General features: G+C 40.5%; 1 protein-coding gene and 1 long non-coding RNA gene across 6 annotated transcripts in view; one reads left to right on the plus strand and one right to left on the minus strand.

Moving 5' to 3' along the window:
- NKAIN2 (sodium/potassium transporting ATPase interacting 2) overlaps window positions 1-24,808 on the plus strand; it is a gene marked incomplete at its 3' end in the record, with an annotated part of 479,738 nt that overhangs the window by 400,782 nt on the left and 54,148 nt on the right. The gene's annotated exons all lie outside the window — the stretch shown is intronic.
- Window positions 4,837-24,808, minus strand: part of LOC310841029 — a 70,425-nt gene continuing 50,453 nt past the window's right edge. Inside the window, exons 2-3 of the long non-coding RNA XR_014562269.1 lie at window positions 6,462-6,511; window positions 4,837-5,925 (exon numbers count right to left, since the gene is read on the minus strand). This is a non-coding gene — a long non-coding RNA (uncharacterized lncRNA). The remainder of the gene's footprint in view (window positions 5,926-6,461; window positions 6,512-24,808) is intronic.

Consider the following 24,808-nt stretch of genomic DNA (forward strand, 5'->3'; position numbering starts at 1 on the left):
AGCACCTCCGGGTGCAAGTAGATAAATAGGGACCGCTTACCAGCGGGAAGGTAAACGGCGTTTCTGTGTGCGGCTCTGGCTCGCCAGAGCAGCGATGTCACGCTGGCCACGTGACCCGGAAGTGTCTCCGGACAGCGCTGGCCCCTGGCCTCTTGAGTGAGATGGGCGCACAACCCCAGAGTCTGTCAAGACTGGCCCGTACGGGCAGGGGTACCTTTACCTTTACCTTACCAGGGATCAAAAGATGTGCTGTGGCAAATCAAGCAAAACCAACATTATGAATCCCTGGAAAGTCCAATGGTGCAAATTCATCACAAGCAGAATAACTGTATGCAAATTGCACCAATTAAGCAAGCAGTAGTACTTTGATCTATTTGATCTAATAAATCAGTAAGAGTTAATCTATTAGACATTAGCAGATGATGCTAACAATTTATTTGAGATGCATTATTCTCGGGTCTCTGTCATAATAGAAAAAATATTACAATAGTAATATTATGAGATACAGGCACACAGGAAAAAATAAATTGGAATTAGAAAGCATGGAGTGGTTTTACATCCCAGGCCTATGACTGTTTACTTGCAGGTAAGTTTTACTTTGCTAGTGGGGTTCACTCCTGCATTAAGTGTACATAGGACTGCAGCCCTGAAGAAAGCTGGCAGCTCCAGATCATGTCTGCTCTAAGTGTCTTCAGTGGATATGGCCCTCATTAAATCACACTCCACAAAAAAAGGGTTTTCCAATACCGAGCTGCCAGGTTTATCTAAGTACACCTCACACTGAGTACAGCAAAAGGGAAGTGGGGAAGGTACAGGCCAAAGCCAATGAGCAGCAGTTCTGTGCATTCAAAAGCTCCTCAGTGATAAGGCAGCCCTCCTGGAGATACTGCTGGGACAAAGAAGAGGGTAGAGGAAGAAACCAATCAAGCACTGGCTGGAGGAGCATTATTCGTGGACCCCTTGGGACGACTCCACAGCCCCCCACAGATCCACAGGCCACACAGGTTGGGAACCACTGGTTTAAGAAGCATTATATTGATGTATCATTTATTTATTTGGAGCATTTATGTCGTGCTCTTTAGCCAAAAGGCTCCCAGAGTGGCTTACATATAATCAAAAACAAGACAGTCCCTACCTACAGGCTCACAATCTTATAAACCATGGCACACAAGGGAAAGAGGACAAGGAGGGAAGAGGAAAGTCAAAATCAAAACTCATTACCTCCATGTGTGTGAGAGAAGTATAGACCAGCAGGTAGAGGTGATGCTTAACCATTTATCTCCTGGTGTGTGTTTTTTCTGAGTAAAATCCATTCCCAAAGTTCTTTTTCATTCTGCCCCCTGCAAAGTGTCTGGTTTGGTCTGAAGGTATTTACAGTCCAATTTCACATAACATCATTATGGAGACTCCAGCCTTTGTATTTGTGAAGAATGATTTGTCTGTTTGTTTATTGTTCTAAGTAGCTTTGAATTACTTTGGTTTTAAAAAAAGTAAAGTTTAATAAATAAAATAAATAAATTGTCCCTGCTCTCATTATCAGGCAGTTTTATCAGTTTCCATCAGTTACTACTATTCAATATGACAAGTACATGTAGGCACAATTTAAATATTTTATTTGCAATCTGTATAATTTTTACCACATAAATGACATATCTCACATTGGCAAATCAAAACTTGAAACGTAAAGTAAGGTGAAATTAATGTGTGCATGTGTGTGTTTAAAAAATGCAAATTGCTATATTAGCAATGGTAAAATCACTTTTTCAGGCAGGGAAATGTGATGCTTGTATATTGATGTGTTGTGCTATTCACTATGAACTAATGCTTTCCCCAGAAGTTAATTAACAAACTGCAGGCTTGCATTGTTGCATTACCTTTATTTAAAATGTGATGCATAATGCAAAATTGGCTCCTGGAAGCAAACCTAGATATCATTCAGCAAGTTCCCTATACAATGCAGAACTAGAGATGTGCTACAAGGCAATATATGACCTTAATTTATTTTGTTTACTGACAAATAAATGCCTCTAAAGCTGTAGAGATAAGCAAGCTGAGATGCTGTGGTATCTTGCTATTTGGAATGTTTGTTCAGTAAGGAATTTTTCATCTCCTGTCACAGAATAATGCACCTGTGACCATAGCAGCTGATTGGAACTGGAGTGGATGCACAGAGGCAGATGGATTAAAACTGTCATAATTGTGGGGTTTCCTGCACCCCTTTCCTGGATTATAATTTTAACAGGCTCCAGGTGATTTCTATTTCTTTGTAGCATCACTCATCTCAAATAAGTCCCGGCAGGCTTGGAAAGAGAAGATAGATGCATTTGGATTCCCACCCACCCCCCATATGAACCCATTTGCATTGTGAGCACTTAAGAGAGTTGTGCTGTGAAAAAAGCAATTAGCTGCTTTAGTCTAGGGTGCCATTTAGAATATCCAGGTCTGTGCGCTTCATCATAAAATTGACCTTTTAAATTTTTTATGTCTAAGATTCTCCATATATATATATATATATATATATATATTGTGTGTGTGTGTGTGTGTGTGTATAATAGAGCCTAGAGGGCAGGAAAAAGAACTGGTTGCACATATAGATTTTATTAAAAGAAGTCTAGCCCTAAAGTACTGCTGCAGCTTTCTTCCTATTACTATGAATACCAAGCATATGGTATTGCAGCCTTAATGTTTAAATAACTGATGTAATTATGTAACATAATGACACCCATTATAGATAGATGATAGATGATAGATAGATAGATGATAGATAGATAGATGATAGATAGATAGATGATAGATAGATAGATAGATAGATAGATAGATAGATGATAGATAGATGATAGATTGATAGATGATAGATAGATTAGATAGATAGATAGATAGATAGATAGATAGATAGATAGATGATAGATAGATAGATAGATAGATAGATAGATAGATAGATAGATGATAGATTAGATAGATAGATAGATAGATAGATAGATGATAGATAGATAGATAGATAGATGATAGATGATAGATTAGATAGATAGATAGATAGATATAGATAGATAGATAGATAGATGATAGATAGATAGATGATAGATGATAGATAGATTAGATAGATAGATAGATAGATAGATAGATAGATAGATGATAGATGATAGATAGATTAGATAGATAGATAGATAGATAGATAGATAGATAGATAGATAGATAGATGATAGATAGATAGATAGATAGATAGATAGATAATAGATAGATAGATGATAGATAACATAGTCAAGCTATGCTCAAGGGAGTTAACAGTAATTTTTTTACCACCAACACCACCATAGACACACACACACACACACACACACACACACACACACATTTGCTTTGTGATCATTGAAAGATGTCCTCTAAGACCTGCTCTATATTGCCACAGTCATGTGGCTGGTGCTGAGAAATCCTTCCATGTGGCATGAACAGAATGTGCAGGGGGCGGGGTGTGCTGTGTTGTATGTAAATGTCTTTGCCAAATGGATGTATCCACTGCTGTTGTCATGGCAACCCAGTAGGACCAATCCACACAACAAGCATCTTATGTTTGGCAGGACCAATTTAAGAGGATTGCTACGTGGATTGGCCCCTGATGTGCTTTCACACCACTGGACATTCAGTTGCGAATGCTCGCAATCCCAGGTGGCTTTTTTTCAAATGTCTTAAAATAGTTTCCCTCACATTTCATATATTAAACATTAATGAGGGCTGAGCTTCAATTTGAGGGTGGTTTCACACAGGGCATTTTTAAGGTGGCACTGGTAATGTACGGTATGCATTCAGCAAATTTTTCAACCACAGTGGGTTACAACATATCAGAAAACCCAGGATTGGCTTGGGCTTGTTGCTACATAACATTCAGTTGATCCAGAACAAACACCTATTTTCTGCCATGGGGCATGTGAAGTATCCCTTAATCAGAGTGTGTCTAGTGTGGAAATGGATTGGTTGGTATAAGAGCTACAGAGTCATCAACCTGGAGCAGGCACCTTCTTGCAGAATGCATATGTTTAGGTTAGCTGCTTTTGCAGCACATTTGTGTACATATTGCTTTAAGAAGTATGGCAAGATTATATTTCTGCACATGCTCAATAGGAAGCTGAAGTGTAGAGCAGCTACCTTTTTCTTTATCTTTTTAGAATTATACCCTGCTTTTCACTATCCGGGTCTCCTTGGGCCACAGGGAGAAACAAATATGATTTCATTTGCCATGCAGTTAGGAGCTGGTGTTTAGATAAGGAACAGTTGGTCACCTCCTTACTGTAAAGCCCACAGGAGCAGGCCCTTTTCCTATACAGAGCTTGTTTTAAGAAGCCTGCTTTGAAACAGCAGAGAGTGAAGAATAAGGTTTCCTTTTTGTGAACAGCTGGACTAGGCTGCAAAAGTAAACTTATGGAACTGTTAGGGAACCTAATAAAAGAGATTTCTTGGCATTATTCTGGAAGAGAGAACTTTAAGTCATCTAATGCATGTTTTATTGTGCCTTTTACATAGAATCCAGACATGCATATATGTTCAAGACAGTATATTGCTTTATTTATGAATGTTGCATCCAGTGCTTTTTTCCTTAAAAAAATGTTTAGGGGTACTCTCATTTTCCTACTCATATTGAAATACTGCCCCTTAATGAGGCCAAACTTAGACTCACAAAATGTTTAGGGGTATGTGTACCCCTGCGTACCCCTAGAAAAAAGCACTGGTTACATCATGTTTGGCTTTGCATCATTGTAAGTCCCTCCAGAGACCCTGAATTGGTTGAAATTAAATAAAAGCAGAACAGAATTTGGGAAAGAGTCACACTTTCACCATGTTTGCTATGACTAGGGGTATCAGATGCAAATAAAGGAAGTGAAAGCTTTATGTAGAAGAGAATTTCGGGAGAAGCATTTTTTCACTTCCTCTGTAAGACAGACTGCACCTGCCTGAGTTCTGTCTTTTATAGATTAATTAAAGGTAATAGAGCTCTATGTCCCTTTTGTATATGGCCAGCCTATCTGCAGCCATTTTAATTTTCCCAGCTCAATTGCTTTAGCTGCAAACTTCAAGACAAGATTTAGGTTGGTGTGATGGTATCAGGTAGCAGTAATATTTGACTATTCTCTCTCTCAAATGAAGGTGATATTTCTTTTCACTTCTCTGAGCTAGTGGTGAACAGATGGGAAGGAGGGGACCATAACAAAGAATCATACTTTATTATGTGGTGGATGTGTGTGTTCCATTTAGAATATTGTTGCAGCTGAAAACATTAAAAACTGTTTAGCAGAGCACCTTAAAATATGAGAAGGAAAATGGTGGCATAAATATCTCCATGACATAAAAATGACCACGTGAAATATTTTTTTTATCTAGGCCACCAGTTCAAATCTAGCATGATTACAATCAATATAACTGTGTGCAACAGTTATATTCCTACTCTGGTGATTAATTGCTGAAAATCCAAACAATAGTTTATGCAGTTACATTAAAAGCAAAAGAGGAGTCACGTGTAAGCCAGCAGTCAATAAATGTGAACAAGATGAAAGGCTTGTTCTCACTAGTTATACCCTAGGCATGGAACACAGCCAGGAGAACAGTGAGAATTGGAAGTGTGAACATCAGTCTGTCGTGGAGTGTAGGAATAAAAAATAGACCAGGATCTTCCTTTGAGGAAACATAAGCCATAAACCAAAAGCACTTTCAAAAAGCCAAGGTACACTGTAAGTGCTCCCACTGGAGTTTCAAAGGTATGGCAAGGAAGAATCAAACAGAGGGATGTAAGATGCTTATAAAACTCCGTTTCCAAGCAGAAGAAGTGCCAGAGAAAGAGCTTGACCTGGATCATATTCTGGACACAAAAGAAGATCAGAACCCCTGACAGAAAACCAGGACCCATGAAATACTTCTGGAAGCAAGAGAGCAGGAGCTCTGAGAGCAGAAGAGAGAAAACAACAGTACTGTTGCTCAGTTTGGGAAGCCTGTATGTTTTTCAAGCCTAAATGAAGAGGAGATTCCCTCAAAGACTCAGCTGTATCACTCAAATATTCAAGGCATTATAGGATATTGGCAGGATAAGAATGGAGTAAAGTGTCACTGAAATGTCCAGATGTAAGGTGTTAGCCATGAAATGCTCCAGTTCGCTAGCAGACCTGAGAAACAGTACTCTTTATCCTCTAGTTCAGTAGTGGAGAAACTGGTGCACAGGCCTGATCTCTCCCCTCCCCTCAGTATTTTTATGATTTCCCCAAGCAGCAGAAACAAAAATTATATTGTATGGACTGCATTGGTTGACATTTTGCTTGGACAGAGCTGCATGGAGTCTAAGCTGTACCTAACTAGACCAGGAATAGTGCTCTGGACTCATCCCATGTATTATAAGCAGATGTATTGTAAGCTGAATTTTAAAATAACTCCATAAAGATGCTATTAATTTCCCTGCCCCGTGCCTTTAATGAAGTACTTACCTCAAGTGCTCTTCCACCTTCCTGGAAAATGTCTAAAATGATGGTGATACCTAAACCAAATGGAGGGGAAATCATATATTTAGAAAGTTCTGTTTAACTTGCTATGATACCTAAATATTCACAGCTTCTTTAGCAAGGAACTTGAATACAATAATTAATCATGCCACAGTGAAAGATCAATGTTGTTTTGACCTTACAAGACAATTAATGGACAATGTCAGAAATACTTTAAATGTACTACATCAGGCAGAGCGAACAAAAAAACTGACCTATTTGTAGTCTTGTTCGGTGATGTAGACAACAGACATGATAGCAAACAGCTTGGGCAGCATTTTGGAAGTAACCTTCAAAATTTCTTACAGTTTGGGTCTATATTCTTGAGGACATGAACTTGGTACACAGTTAGTTAAAAGCCACACTAAAGAAAACTGTCGCAAAGCTCATTTGGGTGGGGTGGGCGGGTGGACAATAGTTCTGCTCTGTCCAGCTTAAAAGCACACACACACTTTCCTCAGGTAGAGAGCACAAAGGAACCTGCAGCTTCCATTCACAAAGTTAAGCTAAACAGGTTGGTTGATGCTGCATCACTGAGGTTTTCCAAATGTTCCAAGTGTTGAAGTGTCTCCTGGTGTCTTCAAGCCTTCCCTCATAGAAGCTTCTGGCCCTTGGAGCTTCAACCTGGACAACCCCTCTGCAGTGCAACATGGAAGAAAGAGTGCTCAGGCAGAAATCTTTTTATTCTGGAAGCCTAAAGCTCAGGGACAGATTGGCTACTTCCATCCATGCTGGTCAGGACAGGCCCTGACTCCCTCTCACCAGGGCTTTGTAGTGACTTTAGGGCTCAGCAGGTGATAGCCTAGCTACAGTGTATATATGTCCCCTGTGTTTTCCCAGTACATTTATAACAATAGGTTGGATCCAGACTTAGTCATATTTGGAGCAGATGCATTGAAATGAATGGGACATAAGTAATGTAATGACCAACTGTTTTCATTGAGTCCCACTGATTTCACTGAGTAACTAAACCTGTATCCAACACATTAAGAGTCCTTAAGAGGCATGTACAATTTGTCACCCAACAAACCCAAAAGCAGGCAGCAGAAGCAGAAGCAGGCAGCAGAAGCAGGCAGCAGAAGCACGTGGCTGGTAGCTTGCATCTTATGAAGTGTGCCAAAAGCTTTATAGGCCTATCTCTGTGTCAAACTTTTGGGACAAAAGTTTCTTCTTTCCTGTGCTATGATGCAATAGTTTCAGACTCCGGAGTCAGCCTAGCTCTCTTCTGTGAGTCAGGAAATGCTGTCCATGCATAATGAAGGTTTCCTATTGTGAAGGTAGACTAGCATGGGTGGAAACATATTCTGAACATGTGCCCATCAAAACTATGCAGAACTTGGGTTTGTGCGTCTAGCCTCCTTAGACTTTCTTCTTTCCAGATGGACAGCCTTTAATCCCTGTTATTTTAGTGCCCTCCTTAGTATTTTTACCCCTGTTTTATTTTATCCTTCTGGAGGTGAGATGATCTGAATTAGTTAATTCAAATTGTACAAGCACTTCAGACTGGCTGTGTTGTCCTTGAGCTCTGAAGGAAACCAGTGCCCCTTGCATTAATTTAAATAGCACAGCACTGAAGATATAAAATGGAATTTTACTCAGGGCTGTTGTGGCAGCTCTCCAAATGGTTCCTTTTACTTTTAAAATATAAATGATTGTATAAGACTTGATCTGCTCTACTGCTTCACATGTATTACATTTAACAACAGATAAGGAAAGAAAAGCTACTTCAGTCGCAGCTCCAGCAGCTGATCTGCAATGGAATGCAACCATATCAGAAGCCATTCTAATTGCTTATGTCATTTTAATGGGTTGTGTGAATATTTATCATGCACTTTGTGTGCTTCTGTCAACATCCCACAGCTGCCTTCCTTTAAGGGCATAGATCTGATATTTCAGATACATCCAAGGGTCAGTCTTTCCCCAATACTCTGACTCTGAAGGTAGCCAGTGCAGATTATTTTGGAGGCTTCATTCTTTGATAGGGTTGCCATATGCCTGGGATTTGGCTGTTGGGAATTGCATCTGGGTGGCAAGCCATGTCAGCAGTCTCGAACTCCACAAGAATAGCTCAACAACTTATTGGGTTTTCTTGAGATTTTTCAACAACAAAGCTGAACAACTTTTTCTTAAAATCGCAATAAATAACTTTTGTGTCTGGATTTTCACTTTCTGAAATATGGCACCTTATTCTTTAGTAAATGTTATTTCACCTGAGATGTTCCAAATGTAGTAATAACAATTTATTTCACTAGATAATCAGGCTGCAATCCTGTGCCATGGCAGGCTGCTTAATTCCCACTCACTTTGGGATTTAAGCAGTCCGTGTACAGGATTGCAGCTAGTTATACTGAGTCAGCTTTGGTCAGTGATATGTCACACATCACTTTTATCATTTTTACATTAGAGAAATGTGATAAATGCATTTGATAAACTGGATGAGAATTTTGTACTGTAGGTTGTCTAAATTTTCTGGTTTTTAACTGATTGTCACTTTGAGACTTCTTTTGTAAAAAGCAACTAATAAATGTATGTTACTTATTCTTCTACTACTACTACTAGTACTCCACACAATACGTAAAATCCACTACTAAACACCTTTATTTGGAAGTTGTAATGATTTCAGTAGGCCTTGCTTTCAGACAAATATGCTTAGCAGCCCAATCTACATACATATTTACTCTCAACACAAACTGAGTTCAACTAGAGTGAAAAGGTTGAGATTGGGGAAGAGTGTGCAACCATGCTATCTCTTTCCATGCCATGGAAATAACCTGGATATAAATTGTTGAAGAGGACTATTGTTTTCATTAAATTATTAGTGTTGTTTTGATGTTTACTTTCTTTAAAAATGCTGTAATGAGGTTGTCCACGATACTTCCACAATTCAGCCTAAATGATGAAGAACTTACTACTGAAGTACAGTGGTACCTTGGTTTACAACCATAATCCGGAGGTCCATTTGCAAACCAAAACAGGTTGCAACACAAGGCGCGCTTTTGCTAATGGGGCCTCCCATAAAAAATTATTTGTAATTTAAAAAAAATGGGTTGTAACCCAAAAAAAAGGTTGCAAACCGGGACACGCACTTCCGGATTTGACGTGTTTATAATCCAAAACGTATGCAAACCACAGTACCACTGTATTAAAACTGGAAGTGCCCAAGCTTATTTTTGAAGGATGGATTGATTTAACATTTAAGAGCTATCTCATCAATATGAAGCTCACAGTGGTTGGCTACTCTGTTTCCATTCCAATATTTTACAACGTTGCTGAAATGTTTTGCATGTATTCTTATTTCCCTCTAGTCAAACTCCAGTCTATCATTCTCTTAGTTTACAGTGGTACCTCTACTTACAAGCACCTCTGGTTACGTATCCTTCAGGATACGCATGCAGCAAATGCGGAAGTATTTTTCCAGGTTTCACGGCATGTGCATGTGCAGAACAGGCAGCTCCTGCACACATGCGCAGAAATGCTCTACCATGCCACGTGCATGCGTAGAACAGGCACCTCCTGTTGCTAAAACCTCGGGATTCAACTGGAGCTCCAGAATGGATCCCGTCCACAAATGGAGGCACCCCTGTATTTCAAAAATGTTCATTCTGCTTCCCAATCAGTGGAAGTCTTATAAAGAGGCGGCCCCTGCCATAAAAAATATGGTATATGGATTTATAAATCCATTCCATAAAACTAAAAGATGTATCTGAAGAAGTGTGCATGCACACGAAAGCTCATACCAAGAACTGACTTAGTTGGTCTTTAAGGTGCTACTGGAAGGAATTTTTTTTGTTTTGACTATGGCAGACCAACACGGCTACCTATCTGTAACTGGAACTAAAAGATGGATAGACATAAAACCACAAGATACACTGGTAATCATAAAAATATAATTATCCTCTGATTCCACTGTCCTATGATTCCACTGTTCCCTCATCTTCACTTGTGGCTTCCCAGGCCTATCTGATTGGCCATTGTGGGAAGAGGATGCTGGACTAGATGGGATTTGGGATGATCCAGTAGTGCTATTGTTAGAATTTGCCATTTTTTATTCTGTGGTAAAACTTGTTACTCACGTGATAATAACTCAAGAGTCTAGGAATAGTGCCATGCTGAAACAATATAAGAGCCCAGCAGGAAGTGGCTGGAGGAAGCCAAGGACAGTCAGCCAGCATAACTGGTACAGCCTTGCACAGGATAAAGGTTCATGGACCAAAAGAGATGCCTAGGCAACTGCAAGCTTGAATCAACAAATTAAAGTTCTACTCTATTTTTAAAGCACAGTGCAGGTTTATGCCATTGGATAATTGTATTAAACTTGGGGTAAAGACATAGTTGCTTGATTGATAAACCAATCAGAAGGAATGCTTTGTGTGATTAATGACTATGCCATATCTAATGGGGCACATGTTTAATAGTCTCCAAGGTTCTGACAAGTAAAATAGCAACTAATTGTGGTGCCTAAGAATTATTCAATCCTCAAGGCCTAAACAAAAGTTTTCCTTTGGGTTGAGGAAGGGTGGAGGTGTTGAGAAAGTTTACTTATCTTCTTTTCTTCAAACCACACCAGCTGTCATAATACATATTTATTTTCTGAATTTTGCTTATTAATGGCTTATTTCACTTTAAGCTCTTTCAACCTACGCAGCAAGAAGCAGGCAAACACGGAGGTTTTTGCAAGCAGACAACAAAGGAAAGCGCTGTACTTACAAATCTAATTTTCATCTAAGTACTGTAGATTGCAGCTCCCTGAGGCAAAGTCCTTGATATCAGAAAACCAATTTCTGGCAGATTGGAGGGGTTATTCCCCTTTGGTTTTCCAGCATCAGCGAGGAGATGGGAACAGAGGACCCATTCTCAGGAGGCTGGCAACTTCACAAAAGAAAAAACAGATGGGACCTGACAGGCTATTTCCAGGAGATGGAGTCTCTGAAGCAGGAAGCAGCGATGCCTGAGTGACTACTGGGAGGCCCTTGCTTTTAAACTGGGAGAGTCAAGGACTCTGATGAGATGACAGCAGGCAGCATGCATTGTCAGGCTTCCACCTGTCCCATCAACATTCACACTCCCCACCCCCTTCCTAATATATAATTTGCAGATTGTCTTGTGAGTGCTATGTTGTTTAACCCTATATAACACCCTTAGCTGTACTCTGTGAATATTTTTTATTTATTTGTTTTTGCAGTTTTGCAGAATTTGAGGCTGCACTATGTAGGCATAGAACCTTCAGCCATTTCTATTCTATCTCTGATTTCCTATCCTTTCCCTATCTTTTTCCAATGAAAGAACATGTAAGGATAAGAACACTGGGGTGAATTCTGTGTTCAGAGTCCACCTCAGAATATCCTACATTCTGAGAGAAAATAATATTAGGCAGCTGTTTTCCCTGCTCTCTAAATCCTTCTGAAGCAAGCACTGTTTCCCACTTCCTCTTGGTATTTGAAATCAGGTTTTGTTTTCCTCTTCAAAGTCATATGTCATCAACTTTCCTGAGCCAATCATGAAAATCATCTGCTGGCATGATTTGTGGAGTGAAAACACTTTATCTACAGTTAAAGTTTGTATTTTGAAATAATTTTGGAATTTTGTACATGATTACCATTAGCTCTCAACAAGTTGTTTAGAGTCCATTTGACCCAAGCTTGTTCAGTTATCTTCTCCCAGAGACCAATGAGGGGGAAATTATGCCCAGTTGTGAAGATACTTGATTTCAGCCCTTTATATTGTTGACTATGAGCTCCTGCTGTTGCTGCTGCATCTAAGGAAACTGATAAGCAAATTCTTGGCTGTGATTAAGTCTAAGCTGGTGAGGGAGTGGGCAGGGTTGGGTCACTTTTAGGTGATTACCAGTTTCCCATGACATAAATGCACGAAGACTTTCCAACCATTTCAGAATCTGATAGCATGAGAGACTGGGTACTCCGCTTCCCAGTCATCTTCTAAGTAGGATCCAGTTTTGGCTGGTAAAGGTAGTCCAGTTAAGTCCAGTCAAAGGCAACTATGGGGTGCGGCACTCATCTCGCTTCAGGCTGAGGGAGCAGGCGCTTGTCCACAAACAGCTTTCCAGGTCATGTGGCCAGCATGACTAAATCGCTTCTGGTGCAATGGAACACTGTGACAGAAACCAGAGCACACGGAAATGCCGTTTGCCTTCCCACCACAGTGGTACCTATTTATCTACTTGCACTGGCGTGCTTTCGAACTGCTAGGTTGACAGGAGCTGGGACAGAGCAACAGGAGCTCACCCCATTGTGCAGATTCAAACCACCAACCTTCTGATTTGCAAGTCCAAGAGGCTCAGTGATTTAGACCACAGTGCCACCTGCACCCCTGTTTTGGCTGTACATCCTTTGAGAACCACCTTTTTCTTGTGGTAAGTTTTTTAACAGACATTGTTCCCTAGACTAACACTGCATAGCAAGATCACAATTTGATAGCTGACCCCAAACTGTGGAACTCCATTCCCCTAATGATATCTGAGCCTGTACAACTTCAGTAGCTCTGCAGGGCCTTCTTGTTTGGTACTGCTCATATACAGTATTTTATGGATTACAAGAACAGTAGACTGCAGACACTGCAATTTTACACTTTATGCACTGTTATTCATCATCGGGCAATATTTCCGAATTCACTCTCTCTGAATCAGTAACCCCCAGTTTACACACATCCTCCTGTAAAGCCTTTTCATCTTCAATCGTAACAGTCATGTCTTTCTCAACAGTAGATGCTACCACTACATCAGGAGTCTCTGCTTTGGCAGCCGTTCTGCATATCATGAGAAAACAAACATTAGCAGTGTAATAAGCAATAGTGCTCCACACATTGACGTCTCAATGGCAACCAGTCAACAGGGCAGAAATTAACAGCTTCAGCTGATTTGAAACCTTGGTTAAAGCTACTATGAGAGGCTCTTGGAAACGTAATCACAAATTTACCAGCACACCATGAGACATTAATGTGTTGGGATTCATAATTGTAACCAGCTGATGTAAAAGCTCAGCTGAGATTCAAATAGCTCAGGAGCTTCTTCATTACATCTTCTGGTTGTTCAGCTGCATATCCTGGGGCTCCATACCAGATAGATGATGGAATAGCTCCAGTGATCCTCAATACGCCAGTGAAATGAGGAAAAACAAATCCCTACATGTAGCCAAGGCGACTTCCTTCCACATATATCTGCAGTGATGTGAGCAAGTACAGATTGTTCCATCACAGGCATATTCAAATTCCATCCACTATCAATATACTCCTCTGCTTCTGGTTTTAATTTGATTTTACCATCTCTCCAGGAAACTCACTGCCAAACTCCTTTGAAGCAATATCAGCACCATATTCTACTGTAACATCTTCTTCAATTGTGCTAACAAGATGCCAGAACTATTTCTTAGCCAATTCTGTAGGAACCATATGCACTGGCATATTAAAATAATCTGACTTGCAGGCATCTGCCATTTCTCCAAATGTGCAAAGTGTGTAGTCTCGTGCTGCCTGTTCAAAACCAAATGCTTTTTGTGGTTTATTGCACTCCTGAGCTAGGCCTCAGGGGCGTCTCCAGTCCCCCTCAGGGAACATAACAAAGAGGTGGTATTAAGCAAAAGGTATGGTAACTGTCATCACAGCCATCACATAGGAGCAGACTATCCTCATCATTACCACTGCCGCACAACAGACAAACATACAAATCCATGGCATTAAAGCTTTTCTTAGAACTTCCCTTTGGTTGTTCTCTTTCTGTTTCCCAGATGGCTTGCCTGTTTTCAACCATTTCCCATTTTACTAGGCCATGAGACTCTTTAACACTGTCAGGCTCAAGCTTTGGAGGGGTGGTTCCCATTCTATGTCTCAGATTGTGAGTTTTTGTTTCTGTAAAGGTAAAGGGACCCCTGACCATTAGGTCCAGTTGCAGACAGCTCTGGGGTTGTGGCACCCATCTTGCTTTATTGGCCGAGGGAGCCGGCGTACAGCTTCCGGGTCATGTGGCCAGCATGACTAAGCCGCTTCTGGCAAACAAGAGCAGTGCATGGAAATGCCATTTACCTTCCGCGAGAGTAGTACCTATTTATCTACTTGCACTTTGACGTGCTTTCAAACTGCTAGCTTGGCAGGAGCAGGGACCGAGCAACGGGAGTTCACCCCATCGCAGGGATTCGAACCGCCAACCTTCTGATCGGCAAGCCCTAAGCTCTGTGGTTTAGACCACAACGCCACCCACGTCCCCTTTTTGTTTCTGTAGCATCCTCCAAATCAGTTTTAATATTAGTAGCCTCTGCTCTCATGCACTTTGCTCAATGAGCAGGCGAACAAGTTTCAGACAGCTGAAAAGGCTTGTCTTTGAGGAATATAATGGGGTTTATATTCCTTGTCCTTTGTGCTGCTGGTGATATCTGGCTTCTGAAGACACTTTTCCAGAACTGCATCATCCACTAAACACATCAATTTGGAACAAATGTCTGGCACCAGCAGACTAACTCAGTCTGAAATAAGTTATATGGGTAAAGAATGTGCTAATAATGAGCACAAATACGTGAGCCCAAGCTTTGCCAGGAACAAACCCCATCTTGGTAGCTATATTAGTCCATTTTCTGTCCTCACACACCAAGTCAAATCCACCTTCTTCTGCAACTAGTCTATTAAACTGGAATAAATCCAAGATCTTTCTTTCTACATGTGGAATTTTCATTGTGCATCCCTGAAGTTCCCAAAACTTTGCAGTCTGGTATTTTACGTTTCCAAGTGTCTTGTACTACTTCTTTTATTATTGTCCTCTCATTTGTGTTATTACCTGGGTAAGAAGCTGCTGGAATGTAATAAATAAGAAAAATGTGTGGGCAGCTTCTTGAGAGTGGAGAGCACAAACTGTTTGACCTTTGCTTGTAACATTGATTGATAGGCTGGAAGCAATTGAACCAACTTGCTATTTTTCATCGCACCTTTTTTCCCCACTTCAGCTGCCCATCTTTATTTCGTCTTCATTAGTCTTAGAGTGGCTTGTGCAACTGGCTCTTGATTTAGACATGCTCACTAGCACAAAGTTTGCAAACGTCTGAAACAAGTGATTGTAACCAAGCTAGACATATCAGCAGTGAAGCTAGTGTAAGGTTCTAAATCAAGACTTTTTAATGTGCTTTTCTGGCAAGAGATTTTCCTTTTCCTACATTGAGCAAATTTTAATCCCTTGACACTTAATCCCTTAAATTTGGCTCTGTGTTATACTCACATAAGGCAAAAGAGCAAGGTGGAAGACTGATGGAACGTAAGTGGATAAAAACTCCAAATGACTATAGTGAAACACTGGGTGAGTGTGCATTTTCAAGCATACTTATTGGCAGTGAAAGCAGCAAAGAAGGCATATTTACTACCTCCATTGCATCCTCAGTATGCCATCCTGCACAACTTTACTGGGTAGCAGGGCCTTTTGCATATTGGCCTGAAAGAGGTGGTAGAACAGACAGAAGTTTGCTGTGACTTGTTTGCTAAGCATTTTGAGGATAAAATTGCTTGCATACATGGGACCTTGCCACTGTTGCTATATCAGTTGAATCTTGAGAGCTGTCCAGAGCACTGTCTAACTCTGCTTTGTTGGATGGATTTCAGCTGATGAGACTCGGAGGTGTGGACGAGGTGCTTGGACCCTTGCCCCTCCTTGACTCATGAAATCCAGCAGGGAAGAGACAGCTGTCTAGGCCAGGGAGGTGGTCAGTGCCTCTTTACAAGAGGGGATCGCTCCTGCCTGTTTGAAGGTGGCAGTAATAAGACTGCTTCTTAAGAAACCATCCCTAGATTCTGAGAACCTAAGTAATTCCCAGCCAGTTACACTGTTAGGGGGTGGTTCTCTAGACTGGATGGATGGGAGACTGCCTGCTCTTGAAGGAGTTACACTACCTTTTAAGGGGGTGCTCTTGGATCCGTCACTGTCACTTGAGGTACACGTGTCTCAGGGTGGCTCAGGGTGTCTTTTGTCAGCTTCGGTTGGTGGCCCAGCTATGTCCCTATCTGGACAGGGATAGTGTAACTTCTGTGGCTTACACTCTGGTAACATCTAGGTTGTATTTATTCAATGCATTATGCATGTGGCTGCCTCTGAAGATGGTTTGGAAACTTCAGCTGGCCAGACTGCTCACCAGAACAAAATGATTTGAGCATATAAAACCAATTCTGGCCCAACTGCACTGGCTGCCATTAACATTCCGGGCCCAATTCAAAGTGTTGGTGTTGACCTATAAAGCCTTAAATAGCTCAGGACCCCAATGCCTTAAGGACCACCTCTCTCCATACAAACCAACCTGAACCCTGCACTTGTCATTCAAGGCCCTTTTCAATGTCCCTACTCAGAGAAGTTCAGAGGGTGGCAACATGAGAATAGGACTTCTCTATGGTGGCTCCCCATCTGTGGAATGTTCTCCCCAGAGAGGCTGGCACCTTCATTTGATGTCTTTAGGCACCAAGCAAAAACATTATTCTTTACCAAGGCCCTCAGCCATTAAATAATCTATGGCCTGTTAAATGTCGGGGGGACTGCAATTATGATTATTTTATTATTATTATGTTGTCTATTATTATTCTGTCTGTTATGTCTTAATTATTATGCTCCATAGAATGTTCTTAATGCTGTAAACTTCCCTGGGATCATATGATAAGGGGTGGGATATTCATCAAATAAGTTGTTAATAACAATAAGAGAGAAAGAGTATATACACACTAGGGATGGGGAAGAAATTCAATTCGCATTTAAATAGAAATCTAAATAATTCTCACTTTCAAAATAGCAGGAAGATTAAAAGACAACCATTCTTCAACATTCACACTTTTTGAATTTTGCAGTGCAGTTCTCCAGTCAAGCAATGTTTTCAAAAAAGCATATACTGGAGTAAAGTGTCCATGAAAGTGTGTATAGTAGTTAAAATAACACAAAAATATATTACTTTATGGGGAATTGCTTTGCAAAAATCTGTATATTAGGCAAAATTGTATGCAAGCATGTTTATATTAGGAGAAATTCACATTAAAATGCTTGTAGTTTAATGAGGATTTAAAAAAAAAAAATATGACAAGCTGATCTGAAAATTTGGAGGGCTAAATTTATGTTTGAAAAAAAATGACAAACTGAGAGAAACTAAGATTGACAAATTCACCCATCCCTAAAACACACACACATTTCAACACTGCTCAAAGTCTTGCCTTATATGGAACCAACTGTAAAGTTTTGTGTTGTAATGCTTAAATAATTTTTTCACATCTTCAGATTCAGATGGTTCTCCAAAGAACTAGCCCATATCTTCATTTTAAAAAAAAAACCCACCTGCATTTCTATAGTGCTCTCAGGCTTTCAGAAGAAAATTAATTGTGTAAAAAATATGAAAATGGAGCCAGTCACAGCCTGTCTCCTTCCAGGGTCCATCATCAGCCAGCACAATTTCACTGCCAGGGAGGGTGAGACACATTCTGTCGGCCAGCTGAAACCAATTTTATTATATCATGTTAGCCAACTTCAGTTTTTCTTTCAAAAAGGGCAGGATATAAAAATGAAAAATATGAATTAAACGTGGTGATTTAAAGATGGAGTCAGATATGCTTCCTGTCCAAGTAGCTGCCTGTAGGGATGCAACTACATCATCTAGAAAGAAGAATGCAGACCCAGACATGGCCTTATGAATCACAGCATCTTTTGCCAAATGATCTTGTCATCTTGATCAAATCATTTAACTCTCCCTTGTCCCCAGTTTTATATGCACTTCAGTAGGCCCATCAACTGGTATACTTTTAATGTTGAGAATTTGCCTGTTGGGTTGAAGAGGTGAAGCTGAAGTGAATCCTTTATCCCATTTGCTGCCCTCCTAGAGCCACTGTTAGCAACCCAATGACTCACCAGATTTATACCGATATTTTAGGTCTTAATTAACTTATGTAGAACTTACAGGCAGTTAGATTGTCAAGGAATATGAAAGCAGTGCGGATTCAAAAGGGCAAGTATTATATATTGTAATGTGAGGAACATATGTTCAGACGTCTAGTTCCTTCTGTTATCAAGACCATGGTGGTTTAGATAAGCTGTAAGCCAGAAGCAGGTCATTAACTACCAGGTTGAAATTCTGTGGACAAGGATTTTCTCATGTTCTTCCTTAGATACTGACAAGCCAGGCAATGTGCTATTTCACTGCAATAACACTGATCATGTGAAAAAGAAATATATGCTTGTGTGCATTCAGTTATAATTAGTATACCCTTTACCAAATGACTCTTTGGATGCCTGGTATCAAGTTCTTCGGGGTTTGTTCCTTAATGTTTGCTCCATTTATCACTTTTTTAAAAAAAAATACCAATTTAGTGTCATAATTTGAATGTATAATTGAATTTGCCAGCCTGACAGATGAATGAAACTGCTGCAAAACTCAAGTAACTTTTTTCAGTAGGGTTATGGAGGCAGCCAATCTGCCATCAGCGGCAAGCCACGGCTATCTCTTGGATTTGTACTGTTTAAATATTCGTGCCTTGCAAATAATAGAATAAACACTCCTTCCACCACCACCCCTTTATTCCCCTCCAAGCCCTCAAGATAAATATTAATAATACAAGAGATTGTGGGAAGATGAATAAAGCATAATTTGAGCTAAAAGCCTACAGATGGCAAAGAAATGAAAAAAGCTAAGTGAGGTGGAAGAGAAATGTGTAATTGAGCAACACCAGCGCCATATGTCAGATGCTGCCATAAAACAAGACAGCAAAAGGAAACCTTTGCCTTTGCTCTGTGGAAAACACCAAAATGAGTGCTTGGGTGAATGTCTTTCTAACTCTGATGCATTAAGCTCATCAGGGAGATCTTACCTGATCTTGCATTTGACAAGTTAGTATCTCTTTTTATATAGAGAGTGACAGTACGTTGGTCTTCTTTTCCTTTCTTGATAAGGCGAGAGAGCCATTCAAATTTAGCTGTAGCCAAAGTGATGAAAGTGAATTAGGCTGAAAGCACACACATCTCCTGTTAGATATCCTGGAGAGCTGCTTCCTTCAAAGCCCCCTCAAAATGTTTGAATTGTTTCCTCTTGCATATTTCTAAGCTGTGTGTCAGAGAGGATTTCAAAAGACAGGGAATGATCTGCCAGTCTGTCTGTCTAGTCTGTGATTGTGTGCATTGCTTCCCAAGGAAGATCAAAGAAAACGCTAGCTTTTCTGGAAAATATCACTTTGAAAAATAAATAAATAGAAGAATGTGATACTGTGGCCTTAGTTCTGCATGTATGAATAGGGAGATTTCTCATGGGCAACCACACAGCTGAAGTTTCATTATAAAACTCTGGTGCTGAAGTTTTGCTCACATACAATATTTCTATTATCAAATGGATAAAATCACTAGTGTTGCTTGAATTAAGATCAGATAATTTATGGAGTCATTCCACTTGACACAGATGAAGCACAAAGAAAGAGAAAGAGAATGGTAAGTACATGTAATGATTATTGCTTATGATTGTTTCAGGGCATGAACCTTTGCCTGGCCCTCATTTTCTCAATAAGAAACTAATGTGATGCTAAATATTGGTCAGAGGCATCAATGCATCAAATTAACTCCAAGTTCCTGTTCCTGTTTGGCATGCAAGTTTGTCCCTTGAAAGTTTCTGTAGGCTGACTACAGATTTCTTGTTTACTTCAGAGATGGGGTGGATGAAAGTCAATGCTCAATCAATGCTTGGTGGCGGTCTGTGTTGAAGTGAATTTGGAAAGCCACTCACAGCAAAGCTTTGGAATGGACCATGGCTTGCACCATTAGTCTGGCACAGTGGTGGATGCTTAGCATCCTGTGGAGTATGGCTTCCTACTGGATTTGTTTGAGCATCATCACAAAGAAGCCTCCATTCTCATTAGGATGTTTGCATATTATGATGCCACCATCCAGCAATGTAGTACCTGAAGCATCTATTATGCCTGCATCTCCATACCAGCTCACCATGATTAAAGTATAACAGTGCAAGGACTGTGTCCCTGCAATCCTCCTTCTCTCCTTGCAGGGTTCCCAGCGTCCACTGCTGCTGAAATTTTAAATGCAGGCTTCTAGCTCATGCTCCCCGCAGCAGCAGGGCGGGAGAGGAAAGAGGAAAATAAGCTTCTTTCTCCCCTTTGTTTCCCCCACTTCCATCACTGCTGCAGGAAGGGAGACAAGAAACTTTTAACGTGCAGGCTTTTTCTCTCCCTACAGCAACAGTTGGGGCAGCAGCAAGGAGGGTAAGGTAACACAATAAGGAAAATAGCAGCGCGGGGAGTGCAGGAAGGCTTGCAAAGCCTGTCCCACAGCAGTCTTTTCAACAATGAAGGTTGAAAAGAACAGCACAGGGGGGCTTAGACCTTCTTCTTTCCATCTCATACCATTGCCCCTGCTGCAGATCATGAAGCCTGCCAGCTGGCACTTCAGGGTGCCTTCCTCCTCCCTCATCGCTCCTCCTTCTGTTCTTTATGATGATCGGTAGTGGTGGTAGCAGGGGATTCTGAGGCCAGCTATAGAGGAGGAAAGTGAACAACAGCAGCACCAGCTGGCTTAAAGATCTGGATCTGACAGTCGAGGGCTCCAAGTCTGACAGGCAGAAGAGCCAGAGGAACTGACCACAGTTCATTCTGACTGTTCCTCTGCAGCAAGCCTGGCTGCCACCTCTCATCATGCTGTAGTTCACAGCACCACCTATTGGCAAGCATGCAAACTACTGCATGACAACAGTGCAATGCAAATGTGTATTATATAGTGTATTTTATAACTAAACTAAATTAAAGTAAGGAATAGTCACCAGCTAATTAAGCATATATTCACAGTATCTCTGAATGTGTCACACATAATAAAGACAGTATGCCTTACACATTCCACTAAATGCTTCAACACTGTAATATTTTTTTCTCTTTTATATCCATTAAGCAATTAAAAAGAGAGATTGCATTTTAATTCCTTTATGTTTATTTAATGGTTCTTTCGGAATAATTGGTGCAGTTGGTACTGCAGATTAATGGAAAAGCAGGAGGGAATGAAAAAGGATGGCATATTTTCAAGTTTATTTTCAATGGAAAAAAAGTCTAGGAAGAAATTAAGGTCTCCCAAAAGCATACAAGCAGTCTTTTTACTGTTTACTTTTGGAACTTTTTGTCCTAAATTACAAACTCTATGGAAGTGAACCATTATTATATTTCACCAGGTTTAAAGTAACAGTGTGGGGAAAATGACAGTGTGGGGGAGGGGAGAGAGAGGGAGAGAGAGAGAGAGAGAGAGAGAGAGAGAGAGAGAGAGAGAGACCAAGTTCATTTTATGAGTAAGTGAAGCTGTACTTAGTGTCAGAGCTTCAATTAACAAGATCTGGGAAATAACCACTTCAAGTTAAGATCTAAAATGCATGGCTCAGGCTGATTTTGCTTCAATGAAATTACTTTTAAAAGTGTGTATGATCAGACTTTTAACAGGCAGGGAACTGGGCTTATTTCCAAATTGCAACTTTAAGATTTATTGTATTTTCACCCTCCTCTCTTTAGCCCAAGCCTTTCTGGCTGGCTGCAATTAATACAGATGTTATGGTTTTTGATTTGCATTGCTACAGCATATGAACTCAATTACTTTTCATTTGTAGCCCTGAAAATGGCATAAACCCCCTTTGTGATGAAGTTTTTCACTTCATTGGTAGAAGTTACTGAACCATGGAAGCAGGCAGATATCAAGTGAGCCACAGAGAGTGCCTTCCTTTTGTTTCTGTTTAATATACTTCACTTTCCTTATGTGTTCTGCTATGGCAAGAGGTCATTGAGGCAAGTGCTGCAGCTGATTTTTAAATGGCTCGTTATAAGATTTTCTCATGGGGAAAAATAAGAGGATGTCTAATTTTTGAATGCTATGACAAGGATAACTAAATCCATGCATAAAAATGCACAGGTCAAGATTTTCTTCCCACATTATCTACATATCGTTAAGAAAGCTTTGCTAATGAGTGGCAATTTTTACCAGCCTGCTTTCCCTCCTCCTGTTCTGCAGCTCTAATAAGCCCCTTTTTCAAATGCTATGGCAATCCCCTCAGATTACTTGGTTTCTGAGCTGTAGTCCTAGTAATCAGTAGTAGTCAGTGAGGAGGGCTGGCACCACCCATGTGGCCTCACGGTTTACCATAAGAGAGCGAGAAAGGTGGCAAGGAGGTTGGGACTGTGTTGGCATATTGTGGAAACTAATCCATCATTAGTTTCTAATGTACAGTGGTACCTTGGGATGCGAACGAGATCCATTCCGGAGCCCTGTTTGCATCCAGAAGCAAATGTAACTAGCGACAGCATGTCTGCGCGCGCACGCGTCGCTTTTCGCTGCTTCTGCACATGCGTGTGATGTCATTTTTGAGCATCTGTGCATGCGCGAGCGGCGAAACCCGGAAGTAACACGCTCCGTTACTTCCAGGTTGCCGCAGAGCGCAACTCGAACATGCTCAACATGAAGCATATTCAACCCGAGGTATGACTGTACCTGCATAGAGCTAACCTCCCTGCCTCCTCATTTCTTTACCTCTTGGTACATCTCAGCAACTCTACTTCTGAGAAGCTAGGTGTGTGGAGGTAGCTGTCCTTACCTACCACTCCTACCAGTAACCTCCAGGAACAAAAACAGTTTCAAGTAGTGCTATGGCAGCTCAGGACTTCATGGCCTCCATGACAACCATGGGGTTCACTTAAAGCAGTGATGGCCAAACTTGGCCCTCCAGCTGTTTTTGGACTACAACTCCCATCATCCTAGCTAACAGGACCAGTGGTCAGGGATGATGGGAATTGTAGTCCCAAAACAGCTGGACTTTGGCCATCACTGACTTAAAGCATCAAAAGTCCTGGCTTTAAATAGTTTTGAATGCCATTTTCCTTTTTTTTCCAGGCTTGTGGCTGGTGGCTTAAGTCATTTTTATTATGCTCTAACTGTTATGTATGTAAATTATGACAATGATTTCTAATAATTTTGCTTATGGGGTACTTTATTTTATTTTATTCATGAACTGTCCTATGACCATTTTGGTGAAGAGAGAAATATTTTTAAATTATAGAAACCTGCAATTCCCAACAACCCCAACCTGCATGGTCAACAATTAGGTCAGGAATAATAGCAGTCGGGAGTCTAACAACGGATGCTTCCAGAATATCACTGTTTTCAAGGAGGATTCAGTAGCATGCTAGGAAATTCAGACTGAATGATTAAAGCTGATCTGGAGCTCTTGTGAAACAAAACTGCTTCCCCAAACTTCAGACTTTTGTGATACGGAAAGTAATGGGGAAATGCACTGGAAAGGATGTGATAACACCTGCCTGATTCAATGGCACCTGATCTCTCTGCAAAGAAATAATAGTGAATGTTCATTAAATAGTCAGTGCTGTCTAATTCCCCCTGCAAACAAATCAGGATGGATGCTCATTGAACAGGTCATCTGGAAGTGACCAACATCTGGACAGAGACACGTTCCCCATCATCCCCAAAGTGACAAAATCTCTTCTGTTTTGAGCCTAATCAGTGTCCTTTTTGTGTTCAGAATGATACATTTGACTGAGATTCATCCAAAGATAATTATTGTAAAATATCCTGGTTTGTAACTTTCTGCAAATCCTTTGACATTATTTAATCTCTGGATGGGTTGAAACATATCATCAGTTTCTAACACAGTCTCCTTTCCCCTCTAATACAAGGTTATTTTCTTTCTTTTCTTTTAGTTAGGGCAGAGGTCAATTATCATTCAGTCCAACTATAAATGGACTTCTGTCTCATTCTCATTGGCGAAAGTGAAGCCTAGCAAAGCATCCACCACAGTTCAGATGCAGTTCAAATCATGACCTACAGAAGGCTCATTTTTAACCACCCAGCTATAATTTCTCCTGTCATTCAAATTGCTCAAACTATAAAGCACATGAATTGTAGGAACTTAAAGTCACAATAACCCTGTTATACTTAACGTTTATCTAATAATAGTGCCATTTTTTTTGTTGCTGGGGAAAATGGTTTAGGAGGAAATAAAGCTGGACAACAGCCTGTGAACACAGCTGCCAAGCAAAGAAGCAAATCAACTAATCACATCAACACTTAAACCAATGATAGCTGTTTTACAATAGAGGGAAATTGAATCAGACACATCAAACACCTGGCACAGTAGGGCACTTGCTAGCCCCATAGAGATTTGTGTTCATGGTGGAATAAATTTCACCATCATTACTGGCAAGGATTTATGATCATAGGATTTAATTGCTGTTGCTAGGATTAACATGGTCTGTACTGACAGAACATACATTAGTGGTCTTCTCAACTATAAGCAACCAGATCT

Source organism: Podarcis gaigeae, assembly GCF_964106915.1.
Source record: "Podarcis gaigeae genome assembly, chromosome: 3".
In the NCBI taxonomy this organism is placed as follows: Eukaryota; Metazoa; Chordata; class Lepidosauria; order Squamata; family Lacertidae; genus Podarcis; species Podarcis gaigeae.